Genomic DNA, 17863 nt, shown 5'->3' on the forward strand with positions numbered 1-17863 from the left:
TTTGCGCCCGCGGTCTTGGATTTGGCTTCGGGTATAACCATGGTGGTGAAATACCGGTCTTCTTTTAGGACGCTCTTGGCCCATCTGACACGGAACATCGGGACCTTCTCTCCAGCGTAGCTCAGCTCCCAGATCTCCTCGATCCTTCCGTAGTATCTGTCCTTGTCGTTACCGGTGTAGGATTCCATCGTTACCCCGGAGTTCTGATAACCATCGCTCTTCATGTCCTTGGCCTCGGTGTAGAATGTGTAGCCGTTGATATCGTATGCCTCATAGGTCATCAGGTTGTGCTCGGCGCCCTGTGACAAGGCGAATATGAGTTGTTCTTCCGCGGAAGAATCCTCATGTAAAGGGTACGACAGAAGCTTCTGCTTGAACCAACGCGTGAAACATGAGTTGTGCTCTTTGAGTATATCTCCGTCCGTCCTCTGTTGGCCTCGATCATTGTACGTCTTCTTAATAAAGGTTTTGTGCTCTACCACCCAAGGATCGACCACGTCTATGTGTTGTAGCGCGACTAGGTTTTCTCTTTCAAAGTCGGCGAGTCGACCCTCGAAGTCGACATGCATTTCGCGGCGACCCTCACGGTGACCCCATCCAGCGAGCCTGCCGAGGTGCCTGTTGACGGGCAGACCAACGGGGTTCTCGATGCCTAGATAATTCGTGCAGTAGGAGATGCACTCTTCAGTCAGAAAGCCCCTGGCTATGCTTCTCTCTAGACGTGACATGTTGCGAACGTATCCTTTGATGACACCATTCATCCTTTCGAACGGCATCATGCTGTGCAGGAACGTCGGCCCAAGTTGGATGATATCCTCCACTATATGGACCAACAGATGCACCATAACATCGAAGAATGCGGGCGGGAAGTACATCTCAAGCTCGCATAGTATCACCACGATCTCTTCCTGTAGCCTTCTGAGTTGCCTCACGCCAATCGACTTCCGAGAGATGACGTCGAAGAAGTTGCATAGGCCAAATAGCGTTTCACGGACGTGCGCGTCCATGATCCCACGGATTGCAACTGGAAGTATCTGCGTCATCAGCACGTGACAGTCGTGAGACTTCATCCTGCTGAACTTTTGCTTCGCTGGGTCTAGGTATCTGCTTATCTTCCCCGCGTAACCGTAAGGAAGTTTTACTCCTAGGAGGCAGGTGAAAAACTTCTCGATCTCCTCCTGGCTTAGAGTGAAGCACGCGAGAGGGTAGTCATTTCCGGTCTTCTTGGCCTTTTTGCCTTTGCGACGACTTTCTGTGTCCTGCTTCGCCTCATCATCATCATCATCATCATCATCATCATCATCATCATCATCATATATAGCGTGAAGCTCCTGCCTGATGCCCATTGATTTCAAGTCTGCCCTTGCTTTCGGCCCATCTTTGGTCCTCTCTGGCATGTTGAGCAGGGTACCAAGCAGACTCTCGCACACGTTCTTCGTGATATGCATGACATCAAGGCTGTGAGGCACACGGTGGATCTTCCAGTACGGCAAGTCCCAGAAAACATACCTCGTTTTCCATACCTTTAGTAGCGGCTCTGGCGCCTTTTGCTTCTTTCCCGGCAGTGGGCAGTCTTTCCAATTTTTCAACAGCTTGTCTATTTCCTCGCCGCTCCTCGTACACGGGCGTTTTCGGGGTTCGGTTTCACCATCGAACAGATCCTTGCGTTTCCTCCATGGGTCATCGTCGCGAAGCCACCTTCGATGTCCCATGAACACGGTTTTCAAAGACCCGGGATCTCTATCTAGCTGGCGATACATTGTGTCATCCATGCACCTTACGCATCCAGAAAATCCGTGGACTACCTGCCCCGCAAGATATCCGTAACCGAGATAGTCGTGCACCGTCGTGAGCAGTGCGGCTCTCATAGGGAAATATTCTTTCTCTGCGGTGTCCCACGTATTGGCTGGCGTTTTCCACAGCGTGTCAATCTCCTCTTTCAGCAGCCCCAGATACAGATTGATGTCGTTCCCTGGTTGTTTCGGCCCTTCAATTAGCATACTCATGTGAATGTACTTCCTCTTCATGCACAACCAGGGGGGAAGGTTGTACATCCACACGAACACAGGCCAGGTGCTATGTGTGCTTCTCTGGCTACCAAACGGATTGACTCCATCGGTGCTCGCGCCCAGCATGATGTTCCTTGGATCGTTCCCAAATTCTGGGTATTCGAAGTTCAACGCTTGCCACTGGCTCGCATCCTTAGGGTGACTCAACATCTTGTCTTTTTTATCTATCTCCGGATCATTTGCGTCATCTTCTCGCTTCTTCTCCTCCCTATCCGTGTGCCAACGCAGGAGCTTTGCTACCTTAGGGTCCGCGAAATACCGCTGCAGACGAGGAGTAATCGGAAAGTACCACACCACTTTTCTAGGAGCTTTCTTCCTCTTCTTGTATCGAGTGACACCGCACACCGGACATATGGTAGACTCCGCATGCTCGTCCCGATAAATGATGCAATTGTTCATGCACACATGGTATTTCACGTGCGGTAAATCCAGAGGACACACGATTTTCTTCGCCTCCTCCAAACTGGTCGGGCACTTGTTCCCCTTGGGAAGACGTTCGTGCCAGAATGACATGTTCTCATCGAAGCATGCGTCGGTCATTTTGTGTTTTACCTTCATCTCCAGAGCCATGAGCGTTACTTTCAGGCGGGTATCCTCGGGCCTGCATCCTTCATACAATGGAGTAACCGCGTCTAACTCAAGTTGATCCATCTTGGCTTTCTCTCAGGCGGCAGCTCTTGCGTTATCCGTCTGCTTGAGAAGCAGCTCTTGAATATGAGGGTCCTGCACCCAGCCCATCGATGGTCCAGCGTCGTCTGCTCCGCCGGCATCATCATCATGTCCTGCATCTTCTACATGATGACTGTGTACAGCATCACCGTCGTGATCATCTCCTAGGGATTCTTCGTCTTCTCGCCCCCCCCCCCCCGAGCCGCGGTGGTTGTCTTGCTGCCCTTCCTCATTTCTTGCCCGATCCCCATGGACGACTTCGTAGTCATCTTCATCACCTTGCCACCTATAGCCATCCATGAAACCACGCAAGAGCAGGTGGTCCCGCACCTGCCCGGAATCCGGGTCCGCAATAAGGCTATTCAGCTTGCATCTTCGACACGGACATCTTATCTCCGTCTCGTTCTTTTGAAGCATCTCGGCCTTCGCGGACCTCAAAAACCTATTCACGATGCCTTCGGTCATCGTGCGGACCATGGTCGCCTGCGGGGTAGAGCAAAACGATATTTTAGAACCAAGAAAAAATTTGGCATGACTTTCCCTAAAAATAGGACCAAAAAGAATGCTTAATGCCAAAATTCTCGCCGAAACGGAAATGAATCAACATTCCGGCAAAATATTGGCAACTATCGCATTTCAAATACTGGTACACCTCCAAACACAAACACATATGCAACACCACAAACATATGCAACACCACGAACACACATAGATCTAGCTAGGCCATAAAAAGTGCATGTGCACATTGTTGTAGGGAGAACAACATAAATATAGCTTCCCCCCTTACTTACCTAGCAAAACAAGGTAACTTAACCATTTAATTTGAATGAATCTATGGTGGAAATGAGGTGAAAAAGAGGAGGCACCCGAGACAAGGAGGAGGCGGTGGAGAGAATGAAGTGGGGAGAAAGTGAGTGTGGGAGGAGAGGCTGTCCAAAATATCTTGTTGCTGCCCACTTACTAATGGCGCACCAGCAACAAATGCGCCATTAGTAATCCAGGTTACTAATGGCGCACCCCCTGGTGGTGCGCCATTAGTACTTTTGCAAAAAAAGGAATAAAAACAATAATAAAAAAAATAATATTAGTGGCGCACCTTCTGGCTGGTGCGCCATTACTAGTTACAACTAGTAATGGCGCACCACCAGTGGATGCGCCATTAGTATGTTTGGACATGCGCACTAGTTCAAAAAGAAAAATTGGTACTAATGGCGCACCGTGGGCAGGGTGCGCCATTAGTAGTTTCAACACTAATGGCGCATCAGAAGGTGGTGCGCCATTAGTATATACTAATGGCGCACCACATGTCTGGTGCGCCATTAGTGTCATTTCCATCTATAGCCCTTTTCCTAGTAGTGATAGTTATTGTAGGAGCAATATACTTGTGATTTTGTTCTTGTTTCATCCTAACCATGGCAGGTGACGAAGACAACATGAAAGCCACGGTCGCACGCCTCGAGGAGGATGTGCATGCATACACCGAGCGGTTCACATCGTTCGAGGGCGCACTTGATAAGCGCCTCAAGTCGATCTAGGATAGCAACGAGACATTCACTCAAACATTTGCTTCTATTATGAAATGTCTTGATGCCCAGGATGCCCGTCTGGGTGGTGCCTCCACTGCCGCTCCGCGTCTTCCAGCCACCAACACAGGTCTACAACGAGCTTGTCGGGTGCCCCCAGGAGACCCGAGGCATCCTCTTTCATACACCGATGCCGTCGACCAGCCCCGTCCTCGCAACGCTAACTCGATAGCTGATGACATCCAAGATGACAACTATGATGGTGATTTTGAGGATCCTGATGCAGTTAATGCTAACAATGATCATGATCATCATCGACTACGCAATAATCAACAAGGTATGGGACGCCCCAGCGTCCTCAGGTACGAGGCCATGACGATTCTTTGGGTAGAATTAAATTTTTCATGCCTCCTTTTGATGGGAAATATGATCCGGATGTTTATCTTGACTGGGAATTATTAGTTGATCAAAAATTTGCTTGCCATGATTTTCCCGATGATAAAAGAGTTAGGGATGCAACTAGTGAGTTTAGTGATTTTGCTTCTGTTTGGTGGAGAGAACATTGTCGTAAACATCCTAATAATATTCCTGCCACTTGGGAAGCTTTGAAATTAGTAATGCGTCACCGTTTTGTTCCGGGATATTATGAATGTGACTTGCTAAATAAACTACAACGATTGAACCAAGGATCTAAATCTGTGGAAGACTATTATCAAGAATTGCAAATGGGCATGTTATGTTGTGGTTTAGTTGAGACCGAGGAAGCTTCTATGTCTAGGTTCTTGGGTGGATTGAATAGAGAAATTTATGACATACTTGCTTATAAGGATTATCACTCAATGACCCGTTTATTCCATCTTGCTATACATGCTGAACATGAAGTGCAGGGCCGTTCGAGAATGCATCCTAATTTTCCTACAGGTCGTACTTCCACATGGGCGCCGCGCACCCCTGCTGCCCCGTCCATTCGCACCTCTACAATGGCACCTGCAACCTCTCAACCGGGGCCTTCTTCATCAACTTCAGCATCACATACTTCGGCACCACTGAAAAGTACTACATAAATTCCAACAAAAAGTTCGTTGTCATCGTCCGGTTCCTCCAAAAGAACAAAGGATATCCAGTGCCACACTTGTAAGGGTTTTGGCCATGTCATGAAGGAGTGTCCTAATAAGTGTGTATTGATCATTCGTGAAGACGGCGAGTACGACTCCGCTAGTGATTTTAATGAAGACACATATGCCTTGCTTGCTGCACATGAAGACGATGACACAAGACCAGAGCAAGAGGAAGAACATGTGCCGCCGCCGACGCTGATAAGTACATGAGTCTTATATCACATAGTGTACTTAGTGCTCAGATTGTCAAAGCAAAGAAGGATCAACGTCACAACCTCTTCCACATCAAAGGAGTCGTCAAGGAGCGTTCCGTTCGCATAATCATTGATGGAGGGAGTTGTAACAATTTAGCAAGCATTGACATGGTGAAGAAGCTCTCCCTACCTTCGCGACAACATCCACAACCTTACTACATTCAGTGGTTTAATGATGGTGAAAAGGTAAAGGTAACACGCATGGTGAGAGTTCCTTTTTCTTTAGGTTCATACCATGACACTATTGATTGCGATATTGTGCATATGCAAGCTTGTTCTATGTTACTAGGAAGGCCATGCAATATGATTACAATGTTTACATGATGGTAGAACTAATCAGTACACTCTCATACATAAAGGAAAGAAAATCATTCTACACCCTATGTCTCCTGAGCAAATTTTAAAAGATCATCTTGCTCGGGCTAGTAGAAACACAAATATTGAGCGCACTAAATCTGAAAAATCAGAAAGTTGTTGATGAGTTAGAACAATTTAATAAGATGCACAAATCTGATCCTAGCACATCTAAAGAAATTAAATTGAAAGGTGCTTCTTTCTTAGCTACACGTGCTGGAATTTTTGAGTTAGATGCTCATACTGATGAATGTTATGCTCTTATTTGCAAAGAAGTTTTGATTTCATTTAAGGATATGCCTTCTTCTTTGCCTCCTGTTGTCGCTAACCTTTTGCAGGAGTATCATGATGTTTTCCCAAAGGAAGTACCACCGGGGCTGCCACCTATGAGAGGAATTGAACATCAAATTGACTTGATACCTGGCGCCTCATTACCCAACCGTGCACCGTACTGGACTAATCCAGAAGAGACCAAGGAGATTCAGTGACAAGTTCAATAACTACTCGACAAAGGTTACATTCGTGAATCCCTTAGTCCATGTGCTGTACCAATTTTACTTGTTCCTAAAAAAGACGGTACTTCGCGTATGTGTGTTGATTGTAGAGCCATCAATAATATTACAATTCGATATCGTCATCCTATTCCTAGATTAGATGACATGCTTGATGAACTCAGTGGCTCAGTTGTGTTTTCTAAAGTGGACTTGCGTAGTGGATACCATCAAATTCGTATGAAACTAGGCGATGAATGGAAAACTGCTTTCAACACTAAATTTGGTTTATATGAGTGGTTAGTTATGCCTTTTGGATTGACTAATGCACCTAGTACTTTCATGAGACTAATGAATGAAGTTTTGCGAGCTTTCATTGGATGATTTGTGGTAGTATATTTCGATGATATTTTGATTTATAGCAAGTCACTAGAGGAACACTTAGACCATTTGCGTGCTGTTTTTTCTGCTCTGCGTGATGCACGTTTATTTGGTAATATCGAGAAGTGCACTTTTTGCATGGATCGAGTCACTTTTCTTGGCTATGTTGTGATAGCGCAGGGAATTGAAGTTGATAAAGCCAAGGTTGAAGCGATCCAGAGTTGGCCGACCCCTAACTCGATCACACAGGTACGAAGTTTTCTCGGACTTGCTGGGTTCTATCGGCGGTTCGTCAAGGCTTTTAGTACCATCGCAGCGCCGCTCAACGAGCTCACAAAGAAAAATGTGCCATTTGTTTGGAGCACCGCACAAGAGGAAGCCTTCACTATTCTTAAAGATAAGCTTACACACGCCCCTTTGCTACAATTACCTGATTTTAGTAAGATGTTTGAATTAGAATGTGATGCTAGCGGCATTGGTTTAGGCGGTGTTTTATTGCAAGAAGGAAAACCAGTAGCATACTTTAGTGAAAAGCTCAGTGGGCCTAGTCTGAATTATTCAACATATGAGAAAGAACTTTATGCACTAGTTCGGACTTTGGAGACATGGCAACATTATTTATGGCCTAAGGAGTTTGTCATACATTCTGATCATGAATCACTCAAGCATATTAGAAGTCAAAGTAAACTGAACCGTAGACATGCAAAATGGGTTGAATTTATTGAATCTTTTCCTTATGTTATTAAGCACAAGAAAGGGAAGGAGAATGTTATTGCCGATGCATTGTCTAGACGCTATACCATGTTATCACAACTTGACTTCAAAATTTTTGGACTTGAAACTATAAAAGATATATTGCTCAATTGCAGAGAGGGTAGAACTTGCAACAAGTTCGTCATTAATGAGGGATTTGTTTTTCGTGCTAATAAGCTATGCATCCCAGATAGCTCTGTTCTTCTTTTGTTGTTACAGGAGGCGCATGGCAGAGGACTTATGGGGCATTTCGGCGTCAAGAAGACAGAAGACATCCTTGCTGGTCATTTTTTCTAGCCTAAAATGAGAAGGGATGTGGAGAGATATGTTGCACGCTGCACTACATGCCAAAAAGCTAAGTCACGATTGAACCCACATGGTTTATATATGCCTCTTCCTATTCCTAGCACTCCTTGGGAAGATATATCTATGGACTTTGTATTAGGACTGCCTAGAACACGACGGGGGATGGATAGTATATTTGTTGTTGTCGATAGATTCTCTAAGATGGCACATTTTATACCTTGTCATAAAAGTGACGATGCTACTCACATTGCTGATTTGTTCTTTAGAGAAGTAGTTCGTTTACATGGTGTGCCAAATACAATTGTTTCTGATCATGACACAAAATTTCTTAGCCACTTTTGGAGGGTGTTGTGGAAACAATTAGGGACTAAGCTTTTATTTAGTACTACATGTCATCCTCAAACTGATGGTCAAACTGAAGTGGTTAATCGTTCATTGTCTACTATGCTTAGGGCTATTTTAAAAACAAATGTAAAAATGTGGGAAGAATGTCTACCTCATGTAGAGTTTGCTTATAATCGTTCAGTCCATTCTACCACAAAGTTATGCCCTTTTGAGATTGTTTATGGATTTATACCTCGTGCGCCCATTGATTTATTACCTATTCCATCTTCAGAGAAGGTAAACCTTGATGCTAAAGAACGTGCTGAGTTAGTATTAAAAATGCATGAGATGACTAAGAAAAATATTGAATGCATGAATGCCAAGTATAAACTTGCTGGTAGTCAGGGTCAGAAAAGAATTGTGTTTGAACCAGGTGATTTAGTATGGTTGCATTTGCGAAAAGAATGTTTCCCTGATTTACGGAAGTCAAAATTAATGCCTCGTGTAGATGGACCTTTTAAAGTGCTTGAAAAAATTAATGATAATGCATATAAGCTTGATCTACCTGCAGATTTTGGGTTAGTCCCACATTTAACATTGCAGGTTTAAAACCATACCTTGGTGAGGATGATGAGCTACCGCCGAGGACGACTTCAATTCAAGAAGGGGGGGATGATGAGGACATCTTTTCTACTGTTACACCCATCGCAACTCCTACATCAGTTATTCCACTTGGTCCTATGACTAGAGCGCGTGCGCGACAAATACATGGCCAGGTACTATCGCTCCTTTATACACATGATTTGACTGACGGAAATACGATGCTACACTCATGTTCAGACTTGCTTGTACTCCGAAATAAAGGAGAGATTAGAGATGAAGACAACTATGCACTCAAATCAGATGAATTAACAGTGCATGCATGTCCACCATCGAATCAATTCCATTCACCAAGCATGTCACGTGCATGCACATGCATGAAGTGCACAAGGACCAATGGATTTGGTTAATGAGCCAGGATCAGCCACGAACGTGGGCCTTGGACTTTTTGGCTGCGCCAGGTGCTTCTACACATGCGCCGTCTTGCAATCTTCTTGCCACGCCATTCTCTGCAGCCGGACCACGACTGACAGTCCGGATGGGACACAACGACGGACGCGGCCGCACGCCTAGCTACTCTTAATAAATAGTAGTTTAGATTAGGGTTTAGACTTGGGTTTTATTGTATTGTCTAGCTGTTGCTACAATTCGCATCTACGAGACGTGTATGACTACCGCCTTGTCAGATCCACAGTGGAACCCCAACTTTTCATCTAGTTTGTGTACTCAAGTTATCATCCGCAAATTCAGTTGCAATTCACCTTTGTTCTTGCTGGTTCTTCGGTTGCTTGCAGGAACTCGAACCTCGTTGTTCAGGTTGATCGTGCCTACGGCAAGGTCAATAACCATCGAAGATTGGTTTAGCGATTGTCGAGGCGTATCGTCGGGTACGGTATAGCCGGATCGTCAAGGTCAAAATCCATCAAATCGCTAGTTATCCCCACTCTCAACGAAAGATTGGGCCGCCGTCACATCACGTGTTCTACCGCAAACTAGAGGCTATGAAAGATATGTTGCTCAAGAAGATGGTCCTGGGTGTTGTTGTTGCTTATGTGTACGTAGTCGAGTTCCAGAAGAGAGGCCTCCCCCACACACATTTTTTGTTGATCATGGATTCAACATATAAGCTTCTTGTCCCAGAGCAGTATGACCGACTCATTTCCGCAGAGCTCACAGACAAGCAGAAGTATCCGGAATTGTACGCAATGGTGGTAAAACATATGATGCACGGACCATGCGGTGCTCTCAACCCGAGGAATGTTTGCATGCAAGATAATGAATGCAAGTGTAGATACCCACGATCGTTCAATGGGAACACGGTACAAGGCAAGGAGTCATACCCAGTTTACCAGCGTAGAGACGATGGTAGACGCGCTAAGGTTCGAGGGAAAATGTTGGACAATCGATGGGTTGTGCCATATAACCCTTACCTTCTGCGGATGTTTAATTGTCACATCAACGTCGAGGTCTGCTCTAGCATAAAAGGCTGTAAAATACATTTGTAAGTACATTTATAAGGGCCATGATAAGGCTTCTTTCAGCATCGACCAGCCAGACGCTGATGGTAACATTGATGAGATCAAGAGATACGTTGACGCAAGATGGGTCACCCCTCCGGAGGCTGTGTGGAGGATATTTGGCTTCCCACTGTGTGCCAATTACCCGCCTGTCTTGCAGTTGCCTCTTCATCTCCCAAATAAGCACAGGGTTGCATTCAATGCACATGCTGACTTGAAGAATGTTGTATCCTCTGAGAATGCTTCAAAATCCATGTTAACGGAGTATTTCAAGGAAAATGAAAAACACCCTTGGGCAAGGCATATATTGTACAATGATTTCCCCGGAAGCTTCACGTGGGAGAAGAGAAAGAAGTTCTGGAAAACGCGGGTGGAGCGTTTTCAAATAGGTCGTATCGTGTCTGCCAATCCTGCCGAGGGGGAGCGATACTATCTTCGTGTGTTGTTGAACCATGTTCCGGGGAAAACAGGATTTGAGGACTTGCTCACCATCGACAGCGTGGTATGTGGGAGCTTTAGGGAGGCCGGTGAAAGGTTGGGACTCATCGAGGCAGACAACACGCTCGACGACTGTCTTACTGAGGCGGAGCAGTGGGCTATGCCATGCTCTCTTAGGAGGCTATTTGCAACAATCTTGGTGCACTGCGAGCCAAGCGACGTGCACGGTTTATGGGATAGACACCTTGAGCCTATATTCGATGACTACCGTCGGACACGCACGTCCCCGAACGAGGTGGAGCAGATGGTGTTGCTTGACATCAGGGGTATGTTGCAGTCTATGGGTAAAGACATTATTGATTTCGCTCTTCCAATGATCGATGATGCGTTTGACCCAACCGAGGGCGAGGCCAGAGAGATCATCGAGGAATCAACTATTGAGTTTGACGAAAGTGACACTAAATTGTCATCTTCCTTGAATTTTGATCAAAGGGCTGCATACGACGAGATACTAGCGGCTGTTGAATGCGGTGATGGTGGTATATTCTTTGTTGATGGCCCTGGAGGTACGGGGAAGACTTCCTCTACAGGGCGATGCTCTCCAAGGTGAGGGGCGAGGGCAAGATTGCTATCGCTACCACGATGTCGGGCGTCGCTGCTTCTATCATGCCTGGTGGCAGGTCTGCCCACTCGAGGTTCAAAATCCCACTGAGTCGCGATGATGGAGCCTCGTGCAGCTTCACCAAGCAGAGTGGGACCGCCAAGCTGCTACGGATGGCCTCATTGATACTATGGGACGAGGCCAGCATGACTAAGCGACAAGCGGTTGAGGCATTAGACAATAGCATGCGCGACATCATGGGAATACGCGACCGACCCTTTGGAGGAAAGACTGTTGTTTTTGGCGGGGACTTTAGGCAGGTGCTTCCAGTCGTTAGAAGGGGGTCACGAGGCCAGATAATTGATGCAAGCCTTCAAAGTTCTCATCTATGGAAGAGTATGCGGCAGCTTCGGCTCATCACCAACATGAGGGCTCATAATGACACGTGGTTTGCAGATTACTTGCTCAGGGTCGGTAATGCCACAGAGGAAGCCAACGATCAAGGCAACATACTACTCCCTGATGATATTTGTCTGCCATCTAAAGGCAAGGTTGACGACCTGGAGAAGCTGATCGACCACGTGTTTCCGAGTCTAGATGACAACATGGCAGATTCGAGTTACATGACATCTCGCGCAATCCTTTCCACGACAAATGACAACGTCGAAAAGATAATCATCTGCATGATAGAGCGTTTCCACGGAGATGAAGTAATCTACCATAGCTTTGATAGTGCGGAGGACGACCCACATGGCTACTACGCTCCTGAGTTTCTGAACGGATTGACTCCCAATGGTCTTCCTCCGCATGCACTCAAACTAAAGCTGAACTGTCCCGTGATACTTCTAAGGAACATTGATCCAGCTAATGGGCTGTGTAACGGGACTAGGCTTGTTGTTAGAGGTTTTGAGAGGAACACCATTGATGCAGAAATCGTTATTGGACAACATGCTGGTAGGAGGGTCTTCCTTCCTCGAATACCTCTGTGCACATCTGACAATGACATGTTTCCATTCAAGTTTAAGAGGAAGCAATTTCCTATAAGGCTTAGCTTTGCTATGACGATTAACAAGGCTCAGGGGCAGACGATCCTGATTGTTGGTGTGTATCTACCTAATCCGGTGTTCTCTCATGGTCAACTCTATGTTGCTTTGTCTCGAGCCACCGTAAAGAGGAACATAAAAATACTAATTCAGAAGGAGAAGCCAAAGGAGAAGTCCAACAAGCAACATAACAATCCGAAGAAGCGAAAAAGACCGACCATGTCCTTGCTGACCTCAATGAAGAACATCGTCTACAAGGAAGTACTTACAGGCTGAAGTCTGGTCTAAATAGTCCTGCTGGATTTATATATGCAATTTACTATTCGATGGGCAAGAACTGCTATAATTCGGTTCTATGACATATATTTTCATTTGGTATCTTGGTTGTTGGAGGTAAACACCAGTCAATTCAAGTAATAACTGCATTTCAATAAATTTATTCTGTGTTATGTGTAATCAGACAATGTACATGTGAAAGTACATGTAGTACCCATGTGTGGTTTTCCTAATTAAATGACAATCCTAATGGACTAATGCTTGCACTGAGATATACATTTGAAGTAAAGTTCCATTTGCAATGCATGAAGAATATTGGATGAATTGGTGGATGAAATCCATCAACATCTATATATGCATTGAGATTTGATAATGAATGACAATTCCTATGAAGAAACAATGACATCAAGTTATATAGGAAGGTTTGTTCCATGGGTGATGTAAGAAGGATATTGAATGGATTCAGAATGAATGCCATATACATGTAGTTGTGCATCAAGATTAATCATGGAGCAAAGATTAAGGTTGACCAAGATGAAGATCGAAGATTGAATTCAAAGATGGTCAACACACAAGCGCAAATCATGTGCCACGTGAGATCTTGTGGTATGGTAAGAATTTGTCAATTGCGCTTTGTGTACTAACGCATACTATGTGTTGCCTATGTTTTTGAGAGGAGATTCTCATGCGCTCGCATCAAGAGAGAGATTTCAAGTGTCTATGAGAGGATGACATCAAGTGTTGATGATCATGGTTGACAAGGGCAAGTTCAAGATAACTATCCCGAAGGATTACATGCTTGAAGCTTGTGGATGATCACATGATGGACACATGAAGATAAATACAAAGCAAAGCTTCCCACATTGTGTATGGGGGAGATACTTGAAGACTTCACAAATGTCTTGCCATTCAACTTGATCCAAGAAGAAACTTCAACTTCAAGCTCAAGTGAAAGGCTCGAGTCAAAGGTATTAGTTCCTTCGACGTTAGTGTTGTGGAGTGATGAACACCGAAGGAACACATACACTCAAGAATGGATTCTTGATAGCTATGTAGTGTAGACCTTTTATGATTCTTGAGTTATAGGGATCCCGCACTATTAAGAGGGTATCAAAGGGGTTCGTGATAGATTTGCCCAAGTCAACATCTTCTCTACACAATTCCACTCATATCCTATATACCAAAGAAAATCCAAAGGCAAATAGGTTACCCAAATACATGATAAAACCTTTGCATATTTTGCATCCTCCATTTTGGTTCATCTTGGGTGGTTCTCTATGTGAGGACCTGGGTTTTTTTCATAGCTTCAAAACGAGCCCAAGATCATCAAAATCAGAGTCCGGATGTAAAAGTTGTGCCTGTTTCAGTTTCTAGGCTGCAGCAGTTTGGTTTGGCCGGATCATCCGGGTCCTCTCCCATATCATCCGGGCTTTGCCCGGATCATCCGGGTTCCTGCCCGGATCATCCGGGTTATTCGTAAAATTCATCACAGAAGCTTATTCCGCTAGCCAGATCATCCGGCTACCCACCGGGGTCATCCGGGAATTGCCCGGATCATCCGGCTATGTCCTCGGACATCCGGGTATCTACTTCACCACATTGTATATTGACCTTCCCGGATCATCCGGGCATTGCCCGGATCATCCGGGTATGCGTCCAGATCATCCGGGCAGGTCAACAACTGCGGGAAACGGCTCTATTTTCTTTGGGGGTATAAATATCCCTCTCCCACTCCGGGGGAGGGTTGAGCACTTCATCCCAAATCGTCCCAAGAACACAAGTGGCTCCCTCTCACTTCTCCTACACCAAATCTTAGATCCCGGAGAGATTAGTGAGTGTTCTTGAGAGTTGTTCCAATCAAAAGATAGATCCTCTCCCTCTCCCTCTTGTGACCAAAGCAATTCGTGATTTGAGCAAGTCTTGAGCATTTCCCCCTTGATCTTGTTACTCTTGGAGGTTGGAGACTCCTAGGCGGTAGGAGTGCTCCGGTGAGGAATCAACTTGTGATTTGTACCCCGGAAAGTTTGTGAAGGTTTGGAGGCCGCCTCAAGGTCTACCACTAGTGGTTGAGAATTGCCTTCGTGGTGATATCTCAAGGAGAATAGGGTGAGCCTTCGTGGCGTTGGTGTGCCTTCGTGGTAACATCCACCTCTCTAACGGTGACTAGCTTCCCTCCAAGGAAGTGAACATCGGGATACATCCTCGTCTCCGTGACTTTGGTTATCCCTAACCCTAACTCCTTACTTGTGGTTGACTTTGGTCATTTGACCGTGCATTCACTATATCTTGTTGTCCTCATTATATTGTGGTGGTTGATTATATTGTGTTGGCCATTTCCTTGTAGAGATTATTTAGGCCTACACTTCATATTCCGCAATTCATACTTGCTACTATTGATATACATTGTGATTAGTGTGAATTGCTAACTTGTGTTATAAACTTCCATATATTGTGATATTTCTCAAGTAAGTTTGTGTAACTTACTTGAGTTTGCTTGTATCTTTAAATTCCATATATTGTGATACAATTTGTGTAAGCTTGTATTGCTTACTTGTGGTTGTGTGTATTATTCATTTCCATACCTCGTGATATACACTGAGTAAGTTTGTGTGACTTACTTGTGCTTACTCATATCCTGTTGTTCTCATCTTGTTTATGCTAAGTTGTTGGTGCACTTAGTGAGCCTAGTATATTTAGGATTTGTGCTTGAAAAGTATCCGCTTAGTTTATTTCTGCATTAGGATATAGCCAAATCCGTAAAAGATTTTAAAACGCCTATTCACCCCCCCTCTAGGCGACATCATGGTCCTTTCAATTGGTATCAGAGCTAGGTCTCTCCTTATTAGGCTTAACCGCCTAGAGAGTAACGATGTCGACTAGTGAACTAGTGCACGATGACACGTTTTGTTTTAATGGCACAAATTACATTATGTGGAGATTACGCATGCTTTGTCACTTTCGGGCCATGGGTCCAAATGCTTTGCGGATTGTGGTTGTAGGGAATTCAAATCTAAAGGATGGACAATCTCCATCACTTGATGATATGCATCTTGATTGTGAAGCTTTAAGTTTCATTCACCAAGCTATAACCTTCGAGGTGTTCAAGTCAATCTCGTCTTGTTCGTTGGCTCATGATGCTTGGACCAAAATTGAAGATATATATGGTGGGTCCAATCTTCATGAAGACAATATTCTTTTTGGGGAGTTAATGGAGGAGTTCTCCACATTTTTAAATCATGAAGAGCTCTCTATTGCTTCCACCTCCGATTACTTGCATACCCCAACATCTTTCACTTCACCAACATGTGGCATACCACAAGGTAATGACATGGTGAGTGAAGAAATATCCTATAATGATGGTGTTAAGCTCATTTGTGATGATATGCTTGATCTCCCATGTTGCCATGATAGAAATATTGTGATTCCCTCTAGTTCTATTTGTGAAACTAACCATGTAGAGGAAATCAAGAAAAATGAGGCATGCTTGGTTGATGAAGAACCCTCTTCTCTAAAAGAATCATCATCAACCCCTTGTGTTCACATGTGCCTCATGGCAAGAGGTAATGACGAGGTATCATCTTCTCTTAGTGACAATGATGATAGTTGTAATGAGGAAGATGATGAAGTCTTGACTCAAAATCTCTATGAGATTGGGAAAACTCTTCGTAGAGCTAAAAATAACACTTATAAAAGGTTCCAAGATGTTCTTGCTTGCTTTCAAAAACGTAATGACTTATTTCTTTACGAGCAAGCAAAAAGTGAACAACTTGAACATGAACTTGCTATGGCTCATCAATGTATTAGTGACTTGAGGTCTTTAAAAGAAGAGATTGAAGTTACGCATTGTAAACTTAAAGAGGATTTTGAGCCCCTTGACCTTGAATACAAGAAGGTCAAAGGAGAGCTCATCAAACTCTCTAAGTCTCATGAGGAACTTCAAGCTACTCATGCGGAGTCTCTAGCTTCTACATGCTCCTCTCATATTGATAATGATGCTTGTGCTACTAACTCTATCTTGTGTGAAGCATCGATATTAAAAGAAAATGTTGACCTAAGGACTCAACTTGATTTGCTAACTAGCAACTATGGGAAATTGGAAGAAAGTTATGAAAAGCTCTCGGGCACTCATGAGGATCTTATAATCTCTCATGATGGGCTAAAGTTAGCTCATAAGGCTATGTGGACCAAGGTAAAATCGTGTGAGTCTCATGTGGATATTAGCACATCTTCTACTCGAAGTGCCTTATTGCCATGTGCTAGTCCTTGCAATTCCTCTCTACATGATATTGGTACATCTTGTGATGAATTGCTCACCATGCCTTGTTACTCTAACAATGAAGTTTCTACTTCCTCTAGTTCTTTTGTTAATACTAACCTTGTAGAGGAAAATAAAGAGTTCAAGGCCCAAGTCACCAGTTTGAAGAAAGACTTGGAAAAATATTGTGATAATATCTTGAGTGTGCAAAAGGACCCTCAAGACAAAATTGGACTTGATTTCATCTCCAACAAGAAGAAGTCCAAGAACAAGAAGAAGGGACGAGATCAAGTCAAGAATTCGGCCAACATTATTTGCTTCAAGTGCAAGAATGTTGGACACCATGTGAGATCTTGTCCATTGAAGAAGAAGGCTTCAAGTGTGAAGCATCAAGGGAAGTGGCCTCAAGTTCAATATCAAGATAATGAAAGGCCTCTTCCCATGCCTAACCAAGATAATGCTCTCCAAGTTGAAAAGGTAAAGAAGAAGAGAAAGGGGAGCACATGTTGCTATATTTGCCGTAAGAAGGGGCACATAGCTTCATCTTGTTCCAACGGTAACATATCTAAGCCTCCTATTGTCAATAATCATTATTTGCTAAAGAAGGATATTGTTGGCAATGTGTTTGCCAAGTTTGTGGGTTCCCAGAGAAGTGTGAAAGTGGACAAGACCATTTGGGTTGCCAAGCCTATTGTTACTAACTTCTTAGGACCCAACTTGGTTGGGGACCATCAAGCTCAAACTTGATCAATAGGTGTGTGGAGGGCATTGGAGACTTGGCTACTTCATGGAGAAAAACTATTTTCACCATATGTTATGGTTAATTCCAAGTCAAGTGGATTATCATCATATCTATCAATCCAATGCTCCTCTTTGCGGTAACTTGTACTT

At 44.4% G+C, this 17863-nt stretch overlaps 1 protein-coding gene across 10 annotated transcripts in view; it reads right to left on the reverse strand.

The window, feature by feature from the left end:
- LOC119295487 (glyceraldehyde-3-phosphate dehydrogenase 2, cytosolic-like) overlaps window positions 1-17863 on the reverse strand; it is a 41294-nt gene that overhangs the window by 4245 nt on the left and 19186 nt on the right. For 6 of the 10 annotated variants that reach the window (XM_037573919.1, XM_037573915.1, XM_037573910.1 and 3 more), the window contains one exon: window positions 5813-6088. The exons of 2 other annotated variants lie outside the window; for them this stretch is intronic. The gene's annotated coding sequence lies outside the window, so the exon portion shown is untranslated. Of the gene's footprint in view, window positions 1-5812; window positions 6372-17863 lie in introns of those variants that run through there. 2 more of the 10 variants (XM_037573914.1, XM_037573911.1) reach the window with 2 other exon arrangements.

The sequence above is a fragment of the Triticum dicoccoides genome, chromosome 4B (genome assembly GCF_002162155.2).
Source record: "Triticum dicoccoides isolate Atlit2015 ecotype Zavitan chromosome 4B, WEW_v2.0, whole genome shotgun sequence".
NCBI classification, from domain to species: Eukaryota; Viridiplantae; Streptophyta; class Magnoliopsida; order Poales; family Poaceae; genus Triticum; species Triticum dicoccoides.